Source organism: Oryzias latipes, chromosome 8 (genome assembly GCF_053564925.1).
Source record: "Oryzias latipes strain Hd-rR chromosome 8, Olatipes_Hd-rR_3.1".
NCBI lineage: Eukaryota > Metazoa > Chordata > Actinopteri > Beloniformes > Adrianichthyidae > Oryzias > Oryzias latipes.
In genome coordinates, this window is record NC_136244.1 from 19922784 (window position 1) to 19932907 (window position 10124).

Below are 10124 nucleotides of genomic sequence, written 5' to 3' on the forward strand. Positions count from 1 at the left end.
TGGTGGGAGTAATCAGTGACAGAAGAAAATTCCAGTTATTCTATCTGTCTGTTTGCCATTTGGTAACTGATCCCCTAAATACACTTTTTTTGTCATAACACACAAAAACTAACGCAAGAGCTGCAGTTAAGATCACTGTTGGGATTTTTAACCCACGTTTGATCGATAACAGATGCATAAAACTACATTTACTGTTTGTTTCCATCTGCAACTTGGCTAGAAACGTTTGCTTTTCCAAGAAGCTGCAATGACTCACGTCTTTTGAAAAACATACTGCAGATATTTGTTTGCATGCTCTTTGCATTTAAGCTTTGGCTTACTTGGCTACATGACGGTGTGTTTGCCTGTAGCTGAAAACAGACCACTCGTTGTGCTTGCAATAAAGTCAAAGTCAACAGCGGAGTCATAAAATATTTCTTGTTGAGGCTCATTTTGGTTTCGTGTCGTTTGGGAATGACAACAGAGAACCTTTCCGTTGCGAGGAGATGATAAACCAGGAAGATGTACCTGTTTTACCTCATATTTTGATATTGATTTATGTCCAACTGTGTGACAGCAGCTCATTTTATTGGATTAAACCACCCTTTTCCTTTTCCCGCTTCAATCAACAGCCCGAGGCTGTGCTCAAACAGACACTGACTTTTTTTATGTGTCTGTTTGAGTTTGGGCCTCTCATTTTTCCCCCAGAGACTACAGATATTTTTGAAATCATTTGAGCTGAGCCAGCTGGTTCATGTTATCTGCTTGGTTTTTGAGAATGTGTCAATCTACCTTTTTAAAAATTGGCACTACAGAGCTCCTAATCATTGTTCAATCTTTAATAACACACAGATAAATCCAATTTGAACAGAATCTGACGGATTGTTGGCTGGGAAGTCGTTAGGAGTCATCTGACTAGTGAATGGGCTATTGAGGTTATTCCTGTAAGAGGAAGACATCAGAAATAAGAGAACGCTTGCAAAAAAGATCAATCTTTACACCATGTACATTTGCGATTACAGTTGAAGAGAAATTACATGCCACAGGTGATATGCCAAACAAGAAATTACTTGCAAAAACAGCAACAATTGAACCACAAAAAGGGAAACACGCTCCAGTTAAACCTGCTTTTGGATTGATAATTTCTAAAAATGACTGTAATCTGGGTTTATTTTATGTACAAAGTTGCTTGCTTTTGTTTGAGGACAAAAAACTATAGATATTTCTTTATAATGAGAATCCATGTTTAGGCCCATCTGAATAATTTTTGTTGTTTTTTTGTTAAATAGTTTAAAAAAAGGTGCAGGATTTTGAACAGAAATCAAGTTGATTAATGATCAATGATCAATTTTCATTTATTTTTTTCAGTGTACGATCTGCTGAACCTGCACAGTTTTGCAGCACACATGAGTCTAGTACCAGTACATAAATGTGTGCAGATGGAACATGTTAACAGGCTTTGTTTCTTGTGGTTTGATTGATGGAAACAGTTACCAGCACAGTTACTACACCAGGTATGATCGCTGACAAAAAGCTGTGAAACTAAAACAGCTGTTCAATTTATAGGATCTGAATTCTGACAATGGCCCAATCACTCCAGTATAAAGCCTAAAGATAAAAAAAACACAGACTTGCTGCATTCAATCAAATCAGCTGACAGCTGTTCCTAATCTTCCAAAAGTCTTGTTTGCATTCTTGATGCAGTGATAATAAAATAAAGCCAGCAGGCAACCGCCGCTTTTTAGACACATTTTCCATGTGTTTGTCAAAAGCAAACAATATCAGTCCTCCAGTCTCTTCTGAATAATGCTCTTTTTTTAACTCTGATTATCAATTTATTGCTTTAATAGATCAAATCCTGTTTCTTGTCCAATCAAATTTGATCAGAATTAATCATTTGTATTCAAATTTGTATTCTCTTTATTACAAACTCTAAAAAGTTCCAGAGAATAACTTAAAGAAACCACAGAGTCACCATTAAGCAGCACCAATCTTCAGAAAAGAAACGTTTTTATTTTTTTTCTCAGAATCCAGGCTCTGAATTCATTTTTTAAAAGGAATTATATTTTGAATGACGTTAGATCCAAAATGTGTCATCTGATAAATGGACTCAGTCGACTGAAGAACATTTTAGGATGCTGGACAATGCTTTTACAAGAGGTACAGACTGTTCTGTTCCACCTCTGCACACCAGGTGCGTAAAAAGATAAAAACAAAAAGAAAAGCAAGGCTGCACAGTCTGGAATAAGAAAAAACTGTTATGTCACTGCAAAAGATTCTAAACAAATGCTGCTGATTCTGAATCATGCTTTTTGTTATATATTTAAAATCTGACACTTTGTCAATCCCAGCTTCAGTAAGAGTTAAAGTCTGTAAAAATAGATGGTAGAAGCAAATTTAATTGGTTTGCATTGGGCTGAGCAAATTTTAGATGCTGGAATATGTCAATCTAGATTTGACTCTCCTACCCAAGTGAAATGTGGATCTCAAAAATAAAGAAAATTCATCAAAATTCACCTCAGTATTATAAATATATATCTAATTATAAATATTATACTTACCTATGAGTAAAAAAATAAAATTTCAGAAGCTAAACCTATGCGAATTTCTTTCATTAAGTTGGAGATATGAACACTGTAATGGACTATGCCAACAGTAGCTGGCATAGGCTCCAGCAACCCTGTGCCACTAAAACTGATTAAACAGGTTTGGAAAATAAATGAATGGATAGACACGTGTACACTAAATTAAACAAAAAAAAAAAATTCGTACTTTGTTATTTTTATTTTTTAAATAGCTACAAATGGGAACTCTTGGACTCTGACCACTTGGACTTAAAGGATGACATACAACAGAGTTCCATAGTACAACTTGAATTTATTACATTGCGTTTAGGATTATAAAAACCTTAGAGTTTAGTGATGTTGAAAATATGAACTGTTTTCATTGCTGACTACAAGTTTAAACTGGTAACACATGTCGATGCTGAATTGCGTTGAAGTGTATGCGATGTGGACATTTTCTGCTGTGAGGGAGAGAGTGTTTGCCAGAGCTGGGGAAAGGGTGAGTATTGGGTTTTAGAACAAAATCATCGTTTATCCCCAATCAAGCTGAGAAATCTGCTCTTATTCTTGGAATCCCCGGCAGCACTGAGGCCCCAGTCTGCATTTACTTTCCCTTAAGGATTTCCGCCTGCATTACGACATATGGCTTGTTTACAAGTGATACTCCAAACTCAGCCTGGGCAGTTTTGCACTTTCTCTTTGGCACCAGATGGTCACAGACACGCAACACAAGTCTAATCATAATAAATGGATCTCAGCATCTTCAGGCACAGTGAAGCTCTGAAATATTTACATAGTACTCTGAAATGCTGCTTTGTCTAACAAAGGGCTGGCACCGTAGTTGTGACATTGTTTGATAATTGTGACAAACACAGCACCAGACACACATCAGCGCTCATTAGTCTGGCTGGTTTAACTAAAAGTGATCTATCTGGGTTAGATGCCTGCTAACAGATAGAAGCAAACTGTACAGTGCTGCATCAGGAGCACACTGTGTTCATGCCTTTAAGCTCAGTGGCCTGAGAGTGCGCATTAAGCTCATTAAGTCTGTTGTGCAGATTATAGTCCGCTGCAGTCCGGGCACCAACCAGCATCCAGTAGCCAGGGTGTCTTATCATTTTCAGGGCAGGGAGGAAGTGGATAGATTAGGATGGAAGAGCTCCTTTTATCCGTTCTGTTTAGATGAATGCTTGGAAAAGCCCATGGTGAGATATGAAATGACAATGAAGATAAACAAATTTATCCGGTTTAAAGTGTATTTTAATGATGAACTTTTATTTTATTTATTTTTTTAAAATACAATCAACACATCCAAACCTTTACATAATGTGGAGTTAAAGCAAGAGGGCAGAGCCTGCATGAGCTGAGCTTTCCTGACAGTTCAAAACAAGTTCCCAGTATGAGCGTCAGCGTGGAGCCAGCAGCTTGTTTCAAGTTTGCCATCACGTTTGACTCTGCTCCCCCTGCTGAGCTCCATCGTGCTGTCAGATTGCTTTTGGGAAAAAGGCTCCCCAGGTAGCAGCTTGTGAGAGGTGGGGCACAACAGTGGCAACGGCTCTCCTTTTCCAGCATGAACGGAACAAGAAGGTGTCGGGGAAAAAAATACTTGATGGAATGGAATCCCTTCAGATGGCGTCGACATGTTTTCCAGCTAAACAATCAAACACTTTTTGGGTAGTGTCTTCCATCTGTCTGTGGTTTCCTGTTTTCCTTCAAATATCTATCAACTATTTGGTCCTGTAAGCCAAAAATGTTGGTATTAAGTTCTTTGCTGGCTGCCTACTATGTTTATGCTGAAAGTAGAAGCTCCCCGTTTGGCAGAAGATTGCAAACAGAACTTCTACCAAACGTAAGCAAACTCTTTCACTCTCTGTAATTCCAAAGGAGAGGCAATGAATTGGAAATTTCCAACACCAAGAGACAGCCAAACCTCATGTGCAATTATGCACCGTGAGTGTGCATCTCCTGGAAGCTCGTTTACAGAAACTTCTTCAGAATTTTCACAAAGCCATCAGCTGGAACTCTGTGTTTATGTAAGTGAATTTGAAATAAACAGGCATCTGCAGCAGGAAACCCTTCTGTAATTTTGTACTTTTGTGCTTTGCACCACATCTGCACAGACTTCTAAAAATTGCGACGAAAGTAAAATCAAAGTATTTATAGATTTTATACAGATTAAGCCTGGATTTCCAGCTGAGAACCAAAGATTGCATCTACTTTTTGTTAATCCTCTTCGTTGATTCTATTTTTTCCATTTCGATGCTGTTTGCTTTCCTGCATGACGTCCTAAAATGACACTTGTACTCCATAAATAAGCTGAATTCATTTGATTTTCTCAGTTGCAAATTGATCTCATATGACCTGGATTATTGTCATTAGTTTTTCTACTATCTGCTTTGGCTGTTTATATTCAGTGAGCATTACTTGTTCTTGACTCTGGCTTTACACATGGTAAGCATGCAGATGACACACAAGTACTTGACATTTCTCCAAAGAGACGCACATATCTTTAACATTCCTGATGTAAGTAAAGTGAACTTACGTTTCAGTGTATTTAGAAAGATGATGCATGCAGAGAAAGCAATAAGACAGCTTCTTACCTTGTCCCTGGTTACAGACTGAGCACTGACCCCGGGTCAGTTTTGTAATGTATACCTTTTAATAATATCCACCTCAGCCATATACTTTAGCAGTAGTTTTATGGCACGTTCCTGAGATTTTCTTTGTCTGTCAAGGGAAATCTGTCTGTTGTTTTTTGTCGCAGGAGGTCAGCCTGAATAAAGTTTTTTTTGTAAATGAAATCCAGAAGACCACGGCTGACCTCATAGGGGAGTGATAAAGGAGCTCCAAAGCTCTTCCTCCCTGTTGCAGATCGATTATCGCCTGGGTGTTTTTTGCCACTTACTTTGTCATGGAGTTGTCGTTTGGAGGGACGGGCAACACAAAGCCCTGTTTTGGGTTGCGTTATCAAAGCATCTCTGTAATGGTATGTTCTGTTGTCTGAACGAACACTTCAAAAGACTGAAACTTATCTTGCAGGAAGCCCATTAGGAGATAACACATTTAAAAGCTTAGAAAATAGAAAAAACAAACCCCTATGAAAGTGTTGGGAAAAAACAGCTTAAGTTTGTGTGAAAACACTTTACAGTGCCTTGTTTTGGTTACTGTTCACTCCTGTTCAGATGTTTGTTCTTATATGAGTCAAAGGGGAGCGTGAAAACCTCCTTTTATAGCTGATCTACTGAAGAATGTATTTGCTACATTCATATTGGCCGCGTCACCTCGCGGTCAAGTGGCCACTTTCAATAAAAAGTCTATGTAAAAGTACATAAACCAGAGTTTTAGGCTTCTGTGTCCAGAACCCTCGCTTTCATACATTGCTATGCAAGTTTTTTAATCCGGTCACGTGCTGAAAGTTCAACCAGTCTAACTTTTGACTGCTATAACGCGACAACGCTGAACTTTGACCAATTAGGGACTAGGACTTGGTAGTGACGAAAGTGCCAACCATTGCAAACATGATCCCAATAGGGGAAAACAATAATTATGGTTTGTACCACCAAGATGTACATTCAGAGGAAAAGAGCTGTGAAACAAAAATTCTGGAGGAAAAACTTGCGAGATTTGCACCACTTTGACATCTCGCACCAAGCCTCCTCCAATTGTAGGTGGCGGACATGCGCTAGTAAACAGTAAAAAAACAAACGAAGAAGAATCCCCTCCCAGCCGCTCCCTACTTGTCTGGTGTGAACACCACCGGCGGAATGCTCGTTCATGAAACCGTGTACAATGTGTTCTTGAACATGCAACACATGCCCGTGTGAAAGCCTCTTAAGACTGTTTACGTACGAAATGCATGGCAATTGAACGCTCGCATAAAGTTAAACCAGTTGAACTATGACCAATCAGAGACTAAGATTTGGCGTCCTTTTCAAAACACGGAAGTACCAACTTTTTGAAAATTGTTTATGGAGGAGAAATTAATTGAAATAAATAGAGGTTTGTTAGGGGATTTGTTAGATTTGCACTGCTTCGACATTTCACACCAAGCCTCTTCTAACTGTAGGTACATGAGATAGTATCGTTCTTGAATGGGCCACACTTGCCCGGTGTGTATGTGTTGTGTAGCCGGCGGCAGAAATCATCCACAAAACGGATCTTGTTTCTGGACTTTATTTTCAGCTTCAACTCACTACAACATGCAGCAGCTCAACTCCACACTCCCTTCTTCTTCTCCTTCCTCAGTCGTAACTCCTGCTCACTGCTCCGCCTAGTGGCGTCACGTGCTATAACAATAGCTGAACACAACATCCCCCCCTTACTTAAGGATAACCTGTGCTGTCACAAAAATCCCTGAATTTAATTCTTAATGCAATTTCCTTTGTGCATCAACAGCATATTTCAAGTAATGTCATTACTCACAGAATAAAGAGCAAGTAAGAATCAATTCACAACAATTGAACATATGTAGATTTTTTTTTTTTTTTTACATTACAAAGTCCTTAAGCCAACCTGGTGGCTTATGTGATCTGACAGGGCGATTTAGGGCTTGATGATCTTGATTAGGCTCCATTTCAACCCTTTCAGTACCGGCCTCTGGTGGTGAAGGGCATACAGGAAGCCTGTTTGGTACTGAAGCCAAGTGGGAAGCATGCCAGGCCCTTCCATCATCTAAGATGTAAGTGCTTGGGCCCACCTGCTGTTTGATCCTGATGGGAGCAGAGAATTGACGCTGACCTTTCTGCACGTGAACAGGTTTCCGTACACGCACTTTGTCACCTGCTCTGAAGAGAGGAGTGCGAGCACCTCTTTTAGCATCACAATACTGCCTCACGTGACTTTGGCGGAGTGACACTCTGTGACGTAGGTCGACAGCAGGCTGTTCCAGTGGTGGAGGAGGAAGAATGTTTAGTGTTGTCCTCATTTTGCGTCCGTGCATTAGCTCAAATGGTGACACACCAGTCATGGCATGTGGCGTAGCACGGTAAGCTTGAAGAGAAGAGGATGTTGCACTTTTCCAAGGTTTGTTTTGGATGATCGCAGCTTGAATCCAACCTTTAAACACTCTGTTAAATCGTTCTACTGCACCATTAGAAGAAGGGTGGTACACAGATGATCTTGTGTGCTTAATTCCTTTGTCGCGCAGAAAAGAGGAGAATGAAGCAGATGTGAACTGCGGTCCGTTATCTGTGACCAAACACTCTGGGTTGCCATAGCGACTGAAAAGTCCACTAAGAATTTGGATCACAGTTTCAGAGTTCACGGAAGGAGCAAAGGCAACTTCAGGCCATTTTGAATAATAGTCAGTAAGAGTGATTGCAAACTTACAGTCCCATGTAGCAGATTCAAAGGGTCCGACAATATCCAGGCCTAGCTTTTCCCAGGGACCCTCTGGCAGGGGCACCGGTTGTAGTGGGGCCTGAAAAACTTTGGCAGATTTGTCAGTTTGTTGGCACAAGGAGCATTCGGTCACTTGGGAAAGCACTAATGCATCCATACCAGGGAACCAATACAGGTCCCTCAGACGTTGTTTTGTTCGCACCACACCCTGATGACCTTCATGAGCAAGGGCCACAAGTGTGGAGCGGAGGGAAATTGGCACCACTAAACGGGATCCCCGAAACACCAGGCTGTCTTGCACACTTAACTCATGCCTTATTTTGAAATAGGGTTGCAAAACAGGACTTACTGATTTAGCAGATCGTGGCCACCGCTGTTGCACCTGCACACGCAAGGAGGAAAGCTCGGGGCAAGAAGATGAAGCATCTTCAAACTCTTTGGCTGTCACGGACACAGGAGTTGTAGCTAGTAAAGCCACCAACTCAGGTTCTGAGTCCTCAGGAGGAAAAGAAGCGGCTGGCAGAGGTAACCGTGAAAGGCAGTCAGCTGTTTGGTTCAGAGGCCCCGCTCTGTACACGACGTCATATGTGAAGCTGAGAAGGCGTGCAGACCATCTTGCAATGCGCATCCCTGCTCGATCAGCTCCTTTTGTAGTCAGAAGCGTTGTGAGGGCCTGATGGTCTGTGCGCGGTGTGAATTTTCGTCCCCACAGGTATGTCCGCCATTTTTCTACAGCCCAGACACACGCAAGAGCTTCTTTTTCCACTGTGGAGTATTTCCTTTCAGTGGATGACAATGTCCTTGATGCAAATGCAACAGTTCTTTCAGTGTTGTCCGGTTGCAGCTGGGAGAATACAGCACCCACACCATAATCAGATGCATCAGTGGAGATTATGGTTGGTAGCTCAGGGTTAAACAAGGCTAGCGCAGGGCTTTCTAGGAGTAGACGTTTTACAGTTAGAAAGCATCGCTGTGCCTCTTCAGTCCATACAAACTGTGTGCCTTGACGTAGACAGGCTCGAAGAGGCTCCACCACTGTAGCATAATTAGGAATAAATTTTCCATACCAGGATAGCATTCCCAGGAATGAGCGAAGGCTCACAGCATCTGATGGAGCAGGGGCCTGTGTGATGGCCTGCAGGTGCTCCGTGTCTGGTTTTATTCCCTCAGCGGTTACTAGATGTCCCAGGAACTTCAGGCTCGTCTGTCGAAAGTGGCATTTCTTGTCATTAAGCTGCAAGCCTGCTGTTTTGAGTTTCTGTCGGACTGTCTCTAGGGCAGCATCATGTTCATGTGCTGTGCGCCCGTAGCATATTATGTCATCGAGGTAGAACTGTACATTTGGCACTCCATGCAGCACTGTCGCCATTAGCTTTTGAAAAGCTGATGGGGCTGAGGCAAGACCATAAGGAACCCTGCAGAACCTGAACAGTCCCTCATGGGTGATGAAAGCAGTTAAATCCCTGCTGTCAGGGTGCAGCAAAACTTGGTGGTATGCGCTCTCCAGATCGATGGTTGAGAATAGTGTTGCACCTGTTAGCGCTGAGAGTAATTCCTCCATGTGAGGAAGAGGAAAACTGTCCACCACAATGGCTTTGTTAGGCTCTCGCAGGTCCACACACATTCGGATTTTTCCATTTTTCCTTTGTGTGACCACTATTGGCGAGACCCAGGGAGAAGCATCAATGCGCTCAATCACACCAGCTGAGAGGAGGCGGTTCAGCTCCTCTGACACAGCAGACCGCACAGAAAAGGGAAGGCGTCTCAATTTTTGACGCACCGGAACAGCTGTTTGCAGCACCTTCACCTTGTGTATGAAACCAACAGCACATCCAAGGGTTGCAGGGGCAGCTGGCTGAGACACAGAGCATTCCATTAGAGCAGCAGAGGGTAAAGACAGAAAATGTGTGGATGGCAAGTATGCAGCGTTGCCCTCAATGCGCAGATTGAAAGCAGCTATTAAGTCTCTCCCCATGAGTGCAGTTCCAGAGTCCACAATGTGAAATGTTGCAGGTTTTTCAAGGTTCTGTATGCGCACAATTGCCTCCATGCAGCCTATCACTGGAATAGATGTTCGGGAGTAGGTCACCAGTTGAACAGTGGGCTGATGAAGCGGAGCGCCCTTGAACTTTTCCTCATATATGCAGAGTGGCAAGATGGAGACGGCAGCACCCGTATCCACAGTCAGTTTCATCGACTGTGAGCTTTCAGCCACTTTGATGTTCACTGTAACTTGTATTC